Below are 16,007 nucleotides of genomic sequence, written 5' to 3' on the forward strand. Positions count from 1 at the left end.
CCATGAGAGAATGTGTAGAAGCAGGATCACATGGTGAGCCAGAGAGCAGAGAGAGAGAGAGAGAGAGAGAACAAATTCTGGCTTTTAAAGTAAGCTTCTTGTGAGAACTGCCTTTAGGGAACCCCCCAGTGACCTAAGGACTTGCTACCAGGCCCCATGTCCTCAATGTTTCACAGTCTCCCTACAGTGCCACCCCAGGGACCATGTCTCTAACACAGTAACCTCTTGGGTGGGTGGGTGGGGTGGTTAACATTCAAATTTCTAAACCAAAACACAACAAAAAAATCCAGAGATAGGTACCTTTGCTGAAAAAGTTTATAAGTTAATTGCAGGCAATATAACATTTTCATTACAACTTTGAGTCAGACTGGGAACTTGGGCCTACCATAGGGTTCTAGGTTTAAGAAAGGCCTCTCTGGGGGCTGGTGTTGTGGCACAGCAGGTAAAGCCATCACTTCAGATGCTGGCATCTCACACTAGAGAGCTGGTTCAAGTCCCAGGCTGCCCTGCTATGGGTCCAGCTCCCTGCCAATGTGCTTGGGAAGACAGAAGAAGATAGCCCAAGTGCTTGGGCCCCTGCATCCCATATGAGAGGCCTGGATGGAGTTCCAGGATCCTGGCTTCAGTGTGGCCCAGCCCTGGCCATTTGACCACATGGGCAGTCGACCAGTGGATGGAAGATATTCTCTCTCTCTGTCACTCTTCCAAATACATAAATCCCTTTTGTTTTTTTGCTTTTTTATTTTTATGTACATCTTTAAATTTTTAATCAGTTTTTTAAAGATTTATTTATTTGAAAGATAGAGATATAGACAGAAGAAGAGAGAGACACAAAGGTCTTCCATCTGCTGGTTCACTCCCCAAATGGCCAGAGCTGAGCCAATATGATGCCAGGAGCCAGGGTCTTTTTCCGGGTCTCCCACGTGGGTGCAGGGGCCCAAGCACTTGGGCCATCTTCCACTGCTTTCCCAGGCCATAGTAGAGAGCTGGATCAGAAAAGGAGCAGCCGGGACATGAACAGGTGCCTAAATGGGATGCTGGTGCCACAGATGGAGGCTTAGCCTACAATACCACAGTGCCAGCCCCTAACTAGTTTTTAACAGATTCAATATGATTTGTAGATACAAATCTAAGAACATAATGATATTTCCTTCCTCCCTCCCCCTCTTTTCCTCCCACCATCCTTCCTTCTCCCTTTCTTTCTTTTTTTAGTTTTTGAGGTAACAGATTTCAAATTTATATTGTAGTACAGAGTTGTTTTTTTTTTAAGAAAGGAAGGAGGGAGGGAGGGAGAAAAGAGAGGAAGGAAGGAAGGGAGGGAGAGAAAGAAAAGAAAAAGAAAGGAAGAAAAGAAGGGAGAGAAATGTGGGGAGCAACTGGGAGCAACTCGGACTAGACTAAGTTACTGGAATTAAGACTTATTCTATGCATCTGCTTTCCCACAATATGGCGCTGAGAAGGGAAACAGCTTCTACACAGCTGCCTCCAGTTCAACCAATAAACTGTGGGACCTGCTCCTGATTGGAGGAGAGCAGCGTACTCGGCGTGTGGGTAGCAGAGTTGGGATTGGTGGAAGAGGACTATAAAGGAGGAGAGAGACGGCATGCACCAGGAACATCTAAGGGGAACATCTAAGGGGAACACCTGTGCAGCCCCTGAGAGAGCCGGCCGGCGGTGTGCCGCTCCCCTGCGGAAGTGGGGAAAGTGGCCAGGGGGAACCGCCCTTCCACGGAGGTGGAAGGGACGGTAGCCAACCCGGGAAGAACCAGCAGCAAACCCGGGGAGGGCCGAGCAGACGAAAGAACAGCGCAGGGTCCTGTGTCGTTCCTCCATGAAGACGGGGAGCGACATAATGGTGCCGTGACTCGGATATGAAGCCTAGGCAGGGTTTAGTGTCGTTCCTCCATGAAGAGGGGGAGCGACATAATGGTGCCGTGACTCGGATAGGAAACTTAGGAGGGAAGAAATGGGAAAATACCGGAGAGAGAGACTAGCAAAGGGCCTAGGGAAAGCCGGACGAGAAAGGTGCCAGAAGAAGCTATTGAAAGCCTAGGCATAGACTTGGATACGGACTGTGGGAAAGAAGTTAGGATTTAAAGTGAAAGCAAGAAGAAACTTAGACTCAGATACGGACTGCAGGTTGAAAGTGAAAGTGAAACCTATAAGAAACTTAGACTTGGATACGGACTGTGGGGAGAGGCCAGGAGAAATGAGGGAGGAATATTGTTGGAAGAAAACTTAGGGAAACATACCGGGTAGAGAAAAATGTTAGGGAGGATGAAGCCACCGAGAAGCAGCCTCGGGGCGGGCGCCGGGAAGCCGCGAAGATAGGAGAAACAGAAGTTTGGAAGTAGAATGAGAGAAATAGGAATGCTGGCAGATAGAAGTAAAGTGGGAGAGATAGGAATGCCCGGAGATGGAGAAATGGAGAAAAATAAGGCCTCCCCTCAACATGGCAATGAGAGAGCTTGGATTCAGTCTGCCTGATTAGGGAGGTGGTGAGCACCTGCGGGCGGCTAGCAGCTTACGCGCCGCAGGTCACCGAAGACAGGCACGAATTAACACCAATAAGTCTCCCCACAATACAGCAATGAGAAGGCTTGGATTCGGTTTGCCTGATTGCTAGGGCTTGTAAGCACCTGCAGGCAGTTCTAGCAGGGCAGAGCATGCACTGCAGGGCACCGAACACAGGCACGCATCAGCGCCTAAAAACCTCCTCACAACATGGCGAAGAGAGGACCCGGATTCGGTTTGCCTGATTGATAGGACTTGTAAGCACCTGTGGGCAACTCTAGCAAGCAGAGCAGAGTGTGTGCCGCGGGACACCGAAGACAGGCGCGTATCAACGCCAGAAAATAAAAAGAAAGGGGGATCTGTGGGGAGCAACCCGGACTGGACTAAGTTACTGGAATTAAGACTTATTCTATGCATCTGCTCTCCCACAATATGGCGCTGGGAGAGAAGAAAACAGCTTCTACACAGCTGCCTCCAGTTCAGCCAATAAACTGTAGGACTTGCTCCTGATTGGAGGAGAGCAGCGTGCTCGGCGTGTGGGCAGCCGAGTTGGGATTGGCGGAGGAGGACTATATAGGAGGAGAGAGACGGCATGGTGGTGTGGGTTGGTTGGAGAGTGCGTTGGAGAGTTCGCGGGGAAGTTCGTTACTTCGTTCTTTCTCATTTCTCTCTACTCATTCTTGCTTTGGGAGTTTACTGTTTACTTATTCTTACTTTACTATAGAAAGGACTTGTAAAAAAAGGGAACAACAAGTGTCCAGTCCGGTGCGGCTCCTCCACGTGCGGAGGAGCAGCAAGAAAGAAAAGAAAGAAAAAGAAAGGGAGGGAGGAAGGAAGGAAGAGAAAGAAAGAAAGAAAGAGAGAGAGAGAGAGAGAGAGAGAGAGAGAGAGAGAGAGAGAAAGAAAGAAAGAAAGAAAGAAAGAAAGAAAGAGAAAAAAGAAAGAAAGAAGAAAGAAATGCAGGAAGGAAGAAAGAAAGAAAAAGTCAAAAAGTCCGTCCTCACTCTTGGTTGTTACAGCCCACCGCTGTCAGGGGTTTTCTTGTCTGTGACTTGCACCAATCATTAACCAACCAGGTGACAGCAAGCAGGGGTGGAGCTCAGTTCCTTCCCAGGCTCCTAACTGGAAGCTCACTGTTTTACCCTGTATTAACAGAATTCCACAGACTGAGTAACTGATAGAGCAGCAGTTTCTGGATGCCCTGGTGGCGAAGGCTGGGAAGTCCAGTGTGAAGACGCCAGCACTGGGTACGGGCTTGCTGCATCCTGACGTCACAGACGGCATCACATGGTGAGACAGAGCCAACTCTAGCTCTGCTCAACACTCTGTCTCTAGCTCAAGGCTCCCCTCTAGTTCCCATAAAGCCACTGACCCTGTCATGGGGACCCACCCTCTTGACCTCATCCAATCTTAATTGCTTCCCAAAGGCACCCCACCTTCTGATTCCACTACCATATGAATGTGTGGATTAGGTTAGCAATGTATGAATTTGGGGGAACCCATTCATAGTACTAAGGAATATCTTCACCAGGAGCAATCAACCCCATCTCCAGTGTTTTCTCTGCATAACTTTGAAATGAGCAGATGTCTTCCTGATTTGCCATGAAAGGTACACAGTATTAGTCTTTTAATACCAACCAAGACACCACATAGGTGGGGGGGGGGTTCACTTTGACCAACTTAAATAGGTCCCTGTGAGCGCTGTTCTGGGCTAGGCCTCTGTCCTGAGCTTTGTCTTCAGCCTCCTGGAACCCTGCTAACCCAGAGTAGCAGGAATCCTGCTGCCCTTGAGATCTAATCACTCTGCACCACCTTCAGCAAGAATCCTGTTAAGTCAGTTTAGCAGGACTCTCCCTCCACTAGAAAATGTTCGTGGTAATGTCTACTCAGTCATTTTCAACTCACTCATGTGGGTTATAATGTGAAGGTAAGACCCAGCCTCTCGCCTGTCTCCCTTAGAACAAGGTGTTCTTGCCTGTCCTTCATCAAAAGGAATCCACTGACTTGAGGGAGTGATCCAGCTGTCCTGACGGTTCTAATCACCAGACTCAAGTCATTTGCTTGTCTAATAGATGAAAACCTTGATGACCAGTACTGGCTAGAGGGGTCTGTTTAGGGGAATTCCTGTCCAGGCAGGGAAACTCCAGGTCTGAAGCAAAAGGTAACCACCACTGACATGTAACCCTCCCCTACATGTGCACCAGCTGCAGCCCACCTGGCCATAAAAAAGTTGCTAAAGAGTACAGCATTGCTGACCCATCAAAGGAAGGTCGCGAACACTACTGATCAACTAGGAACTTGGACGTGAGTCTGTCATGCACATCGGAGCCTCAACTTCAATCTATAAGAACCTTCACCCCTAATCCTCTGGGAGCCCAGGATTCAAGCAATAGCTGCTGGCTCTTGCTCTGCTCATTTTAATAAACACCTACTTTCCTCCACCACCCCAGTGTTGGTGATTGGCTCTCTGTGCAGCAGGCAAGCAGACCCCGGTTCGAGGGTTCTGCAGCAACATCTCCAACTAGTTTGGGTGTTTTTCAGCAACACTGAGACCCCCTTGTCCCCACTCTGCTCCTGACTTCAGCCTGGCCCAGCCCTGGCTGTTTTGGGCATTTGGGAAGTGAAGCGGTGGATGGAAGAGATTCTCTGCCTCTCCGCCAGTCGAACTTTCAACTAGATGAAAACAAGTAACTTTTTAAAAAGGAATCGCCAATGACTGAATGAGTTCAAGGAGAATTATAATTTTTGTGACTTTCTGTTTGGGATATTGCTGATTCTTGAATGTTCTATGTTCCTTATATAAGGAGCCCCTTTCCTTCTTCAGGTAACTACAATATGTAACCATTTAGTAGATCATATTTTTACCAACAAAAATGGAACATCCATCTTTTTTCTCCCTGTCACATCTTTCTGGAATCAAGTATTCTCATTTTCATGGCCTTACAATTATTTACATGATCTCAGTAAGAATCAGTCTTTCTTGTAGCAGGATATAATTGGCAAAACTGATCCTACAACCAAGGCTTGGTCTGGAATGTCATATGGGAGAAGGATGCGTGAAATCAGTATGAGCACTTCGTCTTAATAACCTAACGTTGACTCTATGGAGCCAGTGCTTAGGAAATCCTCCTAGGGAAAGTAGCCTCTTATCTGGTGCCTTGGGCTCATTCCTATAAATTCCAAGCTGTCCTGCTGTATTCAGATTTGAGCCCACCTAGTCTTTCTCCTATGGTTATAGTTTCGACAGCCATTGCAGTGATACTGAATAAAGTCTTCCTTACCATTTTAATTATTGTCAGAATAACCTTCCACATACATCCAAAATGGACTGGATTCTCCCTCCTGCTGGAAATAAACAAACAAATCAAGATGTATTCAGGACAACTCTTGGGGCCAGCATTATGTGGAACTGCAGGTTAAGTCATGGGCTGTCACACTGGCACCCCATACCAGATCACAGGTTTGAGCCCCAGCTACTCTGCTTCTTATCTAACTACCTGCTAAGACACCTGGGAAAGCAGAGGATGGCTCAAGTACTTGGGCCCCTACCACCCACGTGGAAGATCTAGACAGATTCCTTGGCTCTTGGCATTAGCATAGACCAGCCCCAGCTGTTGTGGCATTTGGGGAGTGAACCAGTGGATAGAAGATCTCTCTCTCTCTTTCTCTCTCTCTCTCTTTCTCTCTCTACCTGTCATTCCAACTGTTAAGTAAACAAATAACAATTCTAATGATACTAGACATCAGTCAACGAAGGACAATTATGCTTGAGAGATAGGAAACAACTGATAAGATACCAATGATAATGGCCCCACTTCACTTTGCCGAGAGCTTTGAGGCTAAAGCATAGGAAAGGGGTACCCAGGTGGCCTTCCTGAGCTGAGGAAACAGAGCTAAAAGCTGGGTAAACCAAAACAGGAAGAACTTACAGAGAAGCTACCGAAGAGATTTGCGCGCGCGCGCACACACACACACAGTTCTAGACTTCTGCAGAGGGGCCCTACCGCGTATTCTGAGTATTGATTTGGGCATGCATAAGAGAAAACTACCCAAAGCCAAAGAATTACCTGAAAGGATTGGGAGGAACAATGTCTGATACACACAGCTAGAAATGGCACCTGTTTGTACCAGCCAGGTTTAAGACACAATGATTCATGATGCAATGAACAGAGTACACAGAGTCTGTACTCAGCTGTGTAGAACAGTCAGGCCCAGACTGAGTCTGCTCTAGTCTCACATAACAACTTATAAAAGAAAAACTTTTAGATTGTTAAGACTTTAAGTTTTCAACTGCTTGCTTCTAAGCAATTTCACTGGATCCCAGAACAAAGTTCAAGAATATTTACAGGATTTCAAAATCATCAAGAATCCAATAAGTTAAAATTCACATGAGCTTGACAATTACTAATCATAAAAAGACACAGGCCAATGGGCCACAATGAGAGTTAGAATCAACTAACTCAATCTCATCTGGAACTGACACAGATGATAGAATAAATAGAAAATGAGGTGAAAAGAGTTATTGTAGTGAATTCCATGTTAAAAAAGTAAAATAGAGGGCTGGCGCTGTGGCACAGCAGATTAAAGCCACTGTGCAGTATTAGCATTCCATATGGGCGCCAGTTCAAGTCCCGGCTGCTCCACTTCTGATCCAGCTCTCTGATATGGCCTGGGAAAGCAGTAGAAGATGGCCCAAGTCCTTGGGCCCCCACACTCATGTGGGAAACACAGAAGAAGCTCCTGGCTCCTGGCTTCGGATCAGCTTAGCTCTGGTTGTTGCGGTCATCTGGGAGTAAACCAGCAGATGGAAGACCTCTCTCTTACACTGCCTATGCCTCTCTGTAACTCTGCCTTTCAAATAATAAATAAATCTTAAAAAAAGAGTGAAATAGAAACATGAGAGACATAGAAGAGAACAATCTAGAGAAGAAAACTGCAATATTAAGATAAACACACACTGTATAGGATTACTTGAAGATTTTTACAGAATAAAGTATACTTGAAAAGTATACTTGAAAGTGGAGCAAAATATATTATCCAAAAGGAAAGACCAAGGGAAAAAAAGATTTAAAAAGTGAACAGAATCAGATAACTTTGGGAAAATTTCAAGGAGCCTAATACATGTAATTAGGAAAAGAGAAGAGAGGGTGGGTAGCATGGAAAAAATATTTAGGCAGATAAGTGTGGTGGAATGAGAAAGCCACGCCAAGATGGCCGCTGGCAAGCGAGCGTCAGTTACTCAGGAATGGCTTTGAATCCCACCTGGCAATGGAGCCTGCCTGGCAACAGGCTGTGATTGGATGGCTTTGGATACTGCCTGGCAACAGGCTGTGATTGGTTAGGGCATAAACCGCCCCTTGACTGGATTGGCTGTCTTGGCTATATAAGATGTTGTACCAACTGAAATAAACGAGTCTGCAGTCTGCTCCCTCTGGCCCGCTTTCACCAGACTCCCGGGGTCTGTGTGGTGACTCCGCCCCTCTTGCCCCCACCACGCTCCTCCTCTCAGAACGAATCCTCTCAGAAAGAAATCAACCTCAACAGATAAGGGCCACAAATTTCCAAATTTAGTGAAAACCATAAACTCATAGACCCATGAAGTTAAGAAAAAAAAAAAAAAACCCAAGCATAAGAAACACAAAGAAAACTGTAGCAATGCACACCATAATCAAATGTATGAAAACCAGTAATAAAAAGAAAATATTAAAGTCATCAGAAAAATAGATATGAACAGGGGATCAAAAATCAGGATGATCCCAGATTTCTTATCAGAAATATCAAAGGATAGTGTGGAAATATGCAAAGGATAGTGTCTCCTGGCTTCAGCCTGCTCCAGCCCTGGCTGCTGTGAGCATTTTTGGGAATGAATCAGCAGATGGAAGATCCCAATCTTTCTCTCTTTCTGTCACCCTGCATTTCAGAAAAACAAGCAAACCAATTTTAAAAAAAGAAAAACCTCTATACAAAAATAAAAAATATATTTTTTTAAAAATTCAGTTGGTATGATACGGAAGTCATTTCTACTTTAATACTTTAATCCATACAAGGAAAGCAATTTGAAATATACTGATATTGTTGGGGCAGACTCTGGTGCAGGGAGTTAAGTCACTGTTTGTGACACCTCATCCCATATCAGAGTGTCTGATTAGAGTGCTGGCTGCTCTGTACCTCCCATCCAGCTCCTTGCTAGTGTACCCCAGAGGCAGCAGTTGCAGGCCCAACTTCTTGGGCCCCTGCCACCCATGTGGAAGACCTAGATGGAGTTCCTTGCTCCTGACTTTGGCCTGACCAAGCCCTGGCTATTGTGGGCATTTGGGGAGTGAACCAGCCAATAGAAGATATCTCTTTCTCTTTCTGTGTCTCTTCCTCTCTGTCACTCTGCCTTTCCAGTAAGTAAATAATTAAAAAAAAAAAAAAAAGAGAGAGAGAGAAACTGATATTGACTAATCTGCTTTTTGTACTTTGTCATTTCCTTGTTCCTGTTCAAATTACCTTACAAAACCCCACTGTTCTACCACTCCCAATTGCGTTCCCTTCCATTTCACAGACTGGATGCTACCAGATTCATGAATCACTAATAAAAACCAACTTGATCTTTAAAACTCTTGAAAACTTATCCTTAGATACCTCTAAAAAAATAGGTACCAGTGCCTTAAAATATCTGGTTCTTCTCACAGCTGCAATGGAAATTCTCATACCTAACTTCCAGGATTATTAAATTTCGTGTTTAGTTCATCTGTGTGTATGGGTCAGCACCCAGTCAGAAAACCTGAAACTAAGAACTGCAAGTAGCGGGAAGTTAACATAGGAGATTGGCTTCGACGCCGCCGAAAGGCTGGGAGACTAACCGAGGAAGCTGAGGTCACTTACAGATTAATAACTGCAGGAGGCCACTATCACCCTAATGACCGGGAAAAAAAAAAAACCCGCAGAGCTGGCTCTCTTGCTGAGGCTGCTGGGGTCCCCACTGCCCCACCGCTCTTGCTGGGAAATTTTCAGGAAGCCAGGAAGGGAAACTCCCACCAGGGAGTGCCCGTCACTCCTGCTGCGGCCAGCTCTGGGGACCAGGAATGCCGCGCTGTCCAGACTGCCGGAACCCTTGCGGCTGCCTCCCAGCTACTGACATTCTAACCCCTGGGCAGAAATCCACATTCACCCGCGGCCACCGCCACTGCCTAAGACTTCGCCAGAAGAGGAACGGAAATAAAATGGGCTTCTGCTTTCTAGACTCCCACCGCCGTCTGTCCCTGGTAGAACCCAATCGGAAGCCAGCCCGCTGGGGAGTCTGGGAAATGTAGTTTTCAGGCTTTCCGGACCCTTTATAAACCGGCAGGGAGACTGCGAATGGAGCTGAGTGCCGATTGACAAGTAGCTGGCCCGCTGTCCTACTTCCACACAGATGCCTCACATACCACGGCGGAGTGTGTGTACGTCCAGGTGGTTTCCATTTGAGTGTGTTTGAAGTGAAGTGAACATATGTTGAGTGTTTCAAAACTTCTAATAGAACACACTGTCACAGCACATTTAACCATCTGATGATCAAACCCCTCTTCCTGCTAGCCATTGACTCCTGCATGGGATGTGTAAATTCTGGCAAAAAACTTGCTTTTCACACTCCACCTTGTAAAAAAAACTAGCAGAATCTTTCTCCTCTCTGGCCTCTTCTGTACTTTAAAGTGCTTCCTTAAATACCTGGTGCACTGTATATATTGTACAGGGCCATGACTATGCAGATTCACCCTCTCTCTTAAATGAGCTCAAAGATACACCTGGTGGTCTCATCAAAACTATCCATAATTCTTTGCCAGTGGATACACATGAAGGCTGCTTAATCTCTGACATGCAAAAGGCTACTCTACTGAACCACCATGACTGTCCCTCATGACATGCATGCTCTCTTAATTTCTCATTTTAATCCTTGCAACAACTGATGAAATTAGGTACAGGAAAATGAGGACCCCATGTCTGGTAAGCAAGGAAGCCAGGATGCATGTCCTGACTCCTACGTTTATGTGCCAGCATGGGCGAGTGATCAGTCTCGCAGACGCAATAGAGATAAGTGACCTCCATGGATCGCCTGTCACGGGCCAGGCATTTTGTGTACATTTGATACAAATTACCAACTTGGACCTCCCAAGCACCCTGAATGGTAGGTATTGGTTCCCATTTTACAGGTAGGAATGTGAAGTCTAATGTTACAAACAAGTACAAATGAAGAATTTGAAGCTAGATCACACTTGTTTCTAAGTCATACACATTTAGTAACATCTATTTCGGAGTTAAAATGTAAGTGTCTAAATAAGGAATAGATCTGGGGAGAATAGGACTAGAACTCCCCCTCTCGCTATCTGTAACTCTACCTCTCAAATAAATAAATAAATATTAAAAATAAAGATACACAGAGCAGGGATGCTGGTGTTGTGGTACACCGTATTAAACCCCTGCCCATGATGCCAGCATCCCAAATGAGCTCCAGGTCTAGTCCTGGCTGCTGCACTTCCTATCCAGTTCCCTGCTGGTGCAACTGGAAAGCAGCAGACGATGACCCTAAGTATTTGGGCCCCTGCTACCCATGTAGGGGACCCAGGTGAAGCTCTGGGAGACTTGGATGTAGCTCCAGGCTCCTGGCTTCAGCCTGGCCCAGCTCCAACTGTTGTAGCCATTTGAGGAATAGACTAGCAGATGGAAGATCTCTCTCTCTCTCTCTCTCTCTCTCTCTCTCTCTCAAATAAATAAATAAATAAATTTTAAAGCACCCACACAGCGGAGTGCCCTGGGCACTTGTCGCAGCTCTCTTCCTCTCTGTGGCCTCTTCCCAGCCAGTGTCTCAGAAGTGCAGAGAGTCCTGAACAACTTATATTTTCCCCCAGGGCCCAGTATAAGTTTGAATTGGGGTTTCCAGGGCAAATATCTCTACTGATCCCCCCACAGTGGGGCCTCTTGCTTCTCCCCTCCAGCCTACATCCCACTCTGCAGGCTCCCTGGAGCAAATACCTTCATCACAGGCCAGGCGTCTCTTTCCAAGGAGCTGGAAATCCAGCGGGGCAGGGTCCACGCCTGCTTTTTTATTGATATCTCTGAAGACCCATTATGTCACTATGCATCCTGGGAGTGATCTATAAATATCTTCTGACTAACTGAAATAATGCATTAACACTTTTAAAAAGAAAAAAAAATCTCCTCCATTTTAGGGAAAGTGCAACCATTAAAGTCAACTTGGTGGCTCATGTTGGGATTTGCAAGCAGCATTTAGAGCAACTGCAATGCATTAAGAAATTAGTGATACCAAGCAAAACAGAAGTAGACAACAAATATGTTACCATGTTCTAAAATATCTTGAGTATAAAATTTAGGGTCATGAGATGGCATTTCCTGCCTATAGCTTGCAGTTGTGGCCTCACTCTCCACACCTTGTTCTTCTCTGAAGGAGGGAAGGGGAGGAGGAGGAGGGACAAGTGGGGAAAAGGGAAAAAGGAAACCCTGGACTACTGAGAAATTGCTGGCTAAAAATTCCTTCTATCTCAACACTTTGTCCTCCTAACCTAGGTCTGTGGTAGAGCTCAATATAGCATCATACATCTATGCCAAATTCAGGTGATGTCCAAAGTATTTGAGTCCTAGCCACCCATGTGGGAGACCAACTCTCTCTCTCTCTCTCTCTCTCTCTCTCACACACACACACACACACACACACACATTCTCTGTCTCTGATATACAAAAAAATAAACAAAAAGTTTCTAAAGAAAAAATGGCCAACATTGCTAATCATCAGGGAAATGGAAATAAAAACCACCACAAGTTATCACCTCACTGCAGTTAGATTGGCTATTATAAAAAGGACAAATACAAACAAGTGCTGCCCAGGATGAGGGGGAAAGTGCGTGCTTGTACACTGTTGGTGGGAATGCAGATTTGTCCAGCCATTGTATCAAAACAGTACAGAGCTCTCCAAGAAATTAAAAATAGAGCAGTCATATGTCCCAAGAATCCCACTAGAGGGTACACATCCAAGGAGAGTGAAATCAATCTATTGAGCAAACATCTGTATACTTGTGTTTTTGGCAATGCTACTCATAATAGCCAAAAAAAAAAAATCAAAACAACCTAATTGTCTATCAACTGATGAATGGATAAGGAAGATGGAATATACACACAATGAAATACCACCCAGCCATGAGAAGGATGAAACCTGTCATTTGTGACAACCTGGATGAAACTAGAAGTCATTATGTTACGTGAAAGTAGCCAGACAGAGAAAGACAATCTCACATGATCTCATCCATACTTGTAATACAAAAACACATTGCTCTCCTAGAAGTGCAGAGATAAAGAGGGGTTACCAGAACCTGGAGCAGGGAGGGAGGAGGGGATGGGGAGAGGTTGACTACTAGGAACTAAGTTATAGGAGAAAGAAGGTCTGATGTTCTGTTGCACGGTAGGATGACTGTGGATGTCTCTAAAAATAGCTGAATGTTTTAATTGTAAAGAGATGATAAATATTTGATGAGATATGATTACCCTGATTTGAATAACACACAATGTACACATATATCGACATGTCACATGGGACCCCATAAATAAGGATAATTTCTATGTGTCAGTTAAAATTTTTAAAGCCAAGTAAAGTGTTTTTAAGGGTCATCTTGTGAAAAGTCATTCTTAGAAGCAGCTACACATCCAAGGGAGGAATTTTGGCATTTTGCATCTACATACATTTTCAGGAGCTGATCAAAAAAAAAAAAAAAAAAGCAGAAACGGTGCTGGTGCAATTTCTCCATTTTACAACAAGTCTATACCGATCCGCATCAAGAGCCTGAAACACGTGTAGCCCTGTGATGGTTTCTTAGGAGATCTTAAACACAGATCATTTGTAACCCTCAGTGAACTCCCTGGGCATTTTCTAAATGTCACTTTCTTGTCTTCAGTTCCACTTCCTGTTTCAGTTGTGGCACAGCAAATGCTCTCCCACTGCTTTGGAGTCTTCAGCTTCAGTGGGATTGGGTACACGGCCAAGTGCCTGAAACCCCGGATCTGGGCCCAAGAGCCTCCTGGTGCTTCTCCATGGTGTCAGGTTTCTTTTAGCTCAAGGATCCATCCAGACACCTGGGGAAACATCTCTTGTAGACTGACCCCCACTCTGTCTCCTTCATACTATATGGGAAGGAAGTTACGACTTAAAAATAAAGTTTACATATCAACTTCTACCCAACATGGAAGTCTTAAAAATCTGAAGTCGAAGTCCCACACTGAGATTTTCTCAATGTCATTAACAGTCAAGTTAATATCCGGTCACCTCAGAGCACATCCAAGCTGACTGGATCCGGGGAGAGCTACCCCAGGAAAACCAGCAGTGATGTGTTCACTGAGAAACATCCTGCCTGTAGCCCAGCCCGAGTCTCACACCCATAGCCCCATATGCTGCTGCTGTGTCCACCTGCCTAGTGAGAAATTCCCTAGGTTTGTAGCAGTGTCTTTGGATCCCCTTAAGTTCTACTTGGTGAGAATTTTGGAACTTGCCTGATGGATGCCAATGATAGATGAAAGAGCTGGTCGTTGCATCAAAGAGATTTCATTGACAACTTTGCTCGCCTGCAAAACTGACAAAGCCAAGTGAGGGTTTCTTCCTGTGGAGCCTGCCTCGTCAGCTAGCGGGGCTGGAGAATCATCTGGCCACACACAAAACCCAGAGCAGACGCGAGGAGGTCGAGTGCCCCTTCGCAGAGAGGAAGTGCATTTTAGCAGCCTGAAATAAATATCCGTCTCCAGGCTGCCTTTCAGCAGAAAATCTGTCCCAACTTGGGACATGTGTGTTTATTTTCACTTCTTTAGACCATTTCCTGGGAATAGCTAGGGCTTGCATTCACCACGGACCCTTTCCTCATTTCTCCAGGAAGTCCCTGTGCCTCTCACAGCCTGTTCCCCAATGGCGAGGCTCTGTGACTGTGTTGGCGTGGAGCTGTCAGGCTCCCAGCATGTGGGACATCTACTTTGATTCCTGATCACGTGGGTCCGTGAAGCGATCTCTAGTTGTCCTATGCTTCGTTAAACTGTTTTTTCAGAGTGTAGGCTGCAAGTAATCTCTTCCTACAAACCAAATGGAAGCAGACACCTGGCCACAGCTGAGTAACATCTCAAACGCCACCACTCTATGCCTAGTCACAGACCCACTGCCTCCCCAGTGGATTTATCTGCTGCCTGAAATTCTTTCCATACTTCTTCCACAGACTCCCTATCCCCTCAATGTTAGAGGCTGCCTATTACAAGGACACTCTTATCTTTTGGTAGCATTTTTTTTAAAATAACTTATAAACCCTTTCCATATAAACCATCCACTGCTCACCTCCCCCAGGCCCCTCCCATACTACACCGTATTGTGTTAACTTCCTAAGCTTTTCTCTAGAACACTGTCCTTAAAACATGATACATGGAAAAATGCTGCTGTATAGGACTGCTAATCTAGTGGGATGACTGGTGGTGGGTGGATTATGGAGATCCTGGTGTTCTTTGAAGGTCAAGGTCCACTGTACTTCGTGCCACTCCTTTAGAACACAAAGGCCAATATTATTCTCACCATACCAGCTTAAAATACGATACCTTGGCAGCAGGTTGGGTGGGGCAGCCCCATGATTTGCTGAACCAACGGGCAAGCAAACATTTACACCTGCAAGCACCGCAGAGCGGGGGCGGAAGGTGGTGCCAGGGAAATCTGCCTCTGCGATTCTCTGCTCCTCTTGCCTGTAACAAGCCCCCGTTTGAGCCAAGTGTAATTGCTCTCCTTCTTACAGCCTTATAATTATCCTTAATGTGTAATTTAAATCCAATTCACTTACATATGCCAGCTGATCAGCACTTACTAATCCATTTACAGGGAACTCATTTTTCACGATTATTTCTTGAATGAGTGAGTGAAAACATTTTACATGCGTGTGTCGTTCCCCAGCATCTTTCGGAATCTTTTTGGGGGGGTGACAGACAAAGCTCCAGCTTATATTTCCTTGCTTCCAGCTCTTCCTTCTTAGAGAAACTTTCAGGCCCGCTGAAGGTAACTTCCTTGTGGGGAAATGAAGGGGCTTCGCATGCTCTGGGGAGGAACCCCATCTACGATCCCCCAGCACCGCACCTGCTTTTCCCAGGTTGTGTAGCCTGTTTCCCCGATCCTCTCTGTATCTCTCCTTTGAACCCTCTCAAGGATTGGCGGATCCAATTCACAGGCATGCTCGGCCCAGGGATCAGCGGTTCCAACTGAAGACAGCAGGAGAAAGTCTGAAAATGCTGGTGTGTGTGTGTGTGTGTGTGTGTGTGTGTAACCCGTTTGGAACACAAGGCCAACCCTGAGTCTGGGAGGGAGAGTGTAAACAGGGCAGGTGCTGCAAATGGATGGCAAGGTCGGGGCACAGCACGCAGCCCAGGGAGGAGGGGCCTGGAGACCACACGCACAGCTGCAGTGCGCACAAGTACCTTGGCACGTGGAGTGTCGGTTCTAGATTTAGAGG

General features: G+C 45.8%; 1 long non-coding RNA gene across 3 annotated transcripts in view; it reads left to right on the top strand.

The window, feature by feature from the left end:
- The window catches only part of LOC138848477 (uncharacterized), a 51,378-nt gene extending 38,223 nt beyond the window's left edge, over positions 1–13,155 (top strand). For all 3 annotated transcript variants that reach the window (XR_011386301.1, XR_011386302.1, XR_011386300.1), the window contains one exon: positions 3,670–13,155. This is a non-coding gene — a long non-coding RNA (uncharacterized lncRNA). The remainder of the gene's footprint in view (positions 1–3,669) is intronic.
- Positions 13,156–16,007: the final 2,852 nt, after the last annotated feature.

This window comes from Oryctolagus cuniculus, chromosome 2 (assembly GCF_964237555.1).
Source record: "Oryctolagus cuniculus chromosome 2, mOryCun1.1, whole genome shotgun sequence".
NCBI lineage: Eukaryota > Metazoa > Chordata > Mammalia > Lagomorpha > Leporidae > Oryctolagus > Oryctolagus cuniculus.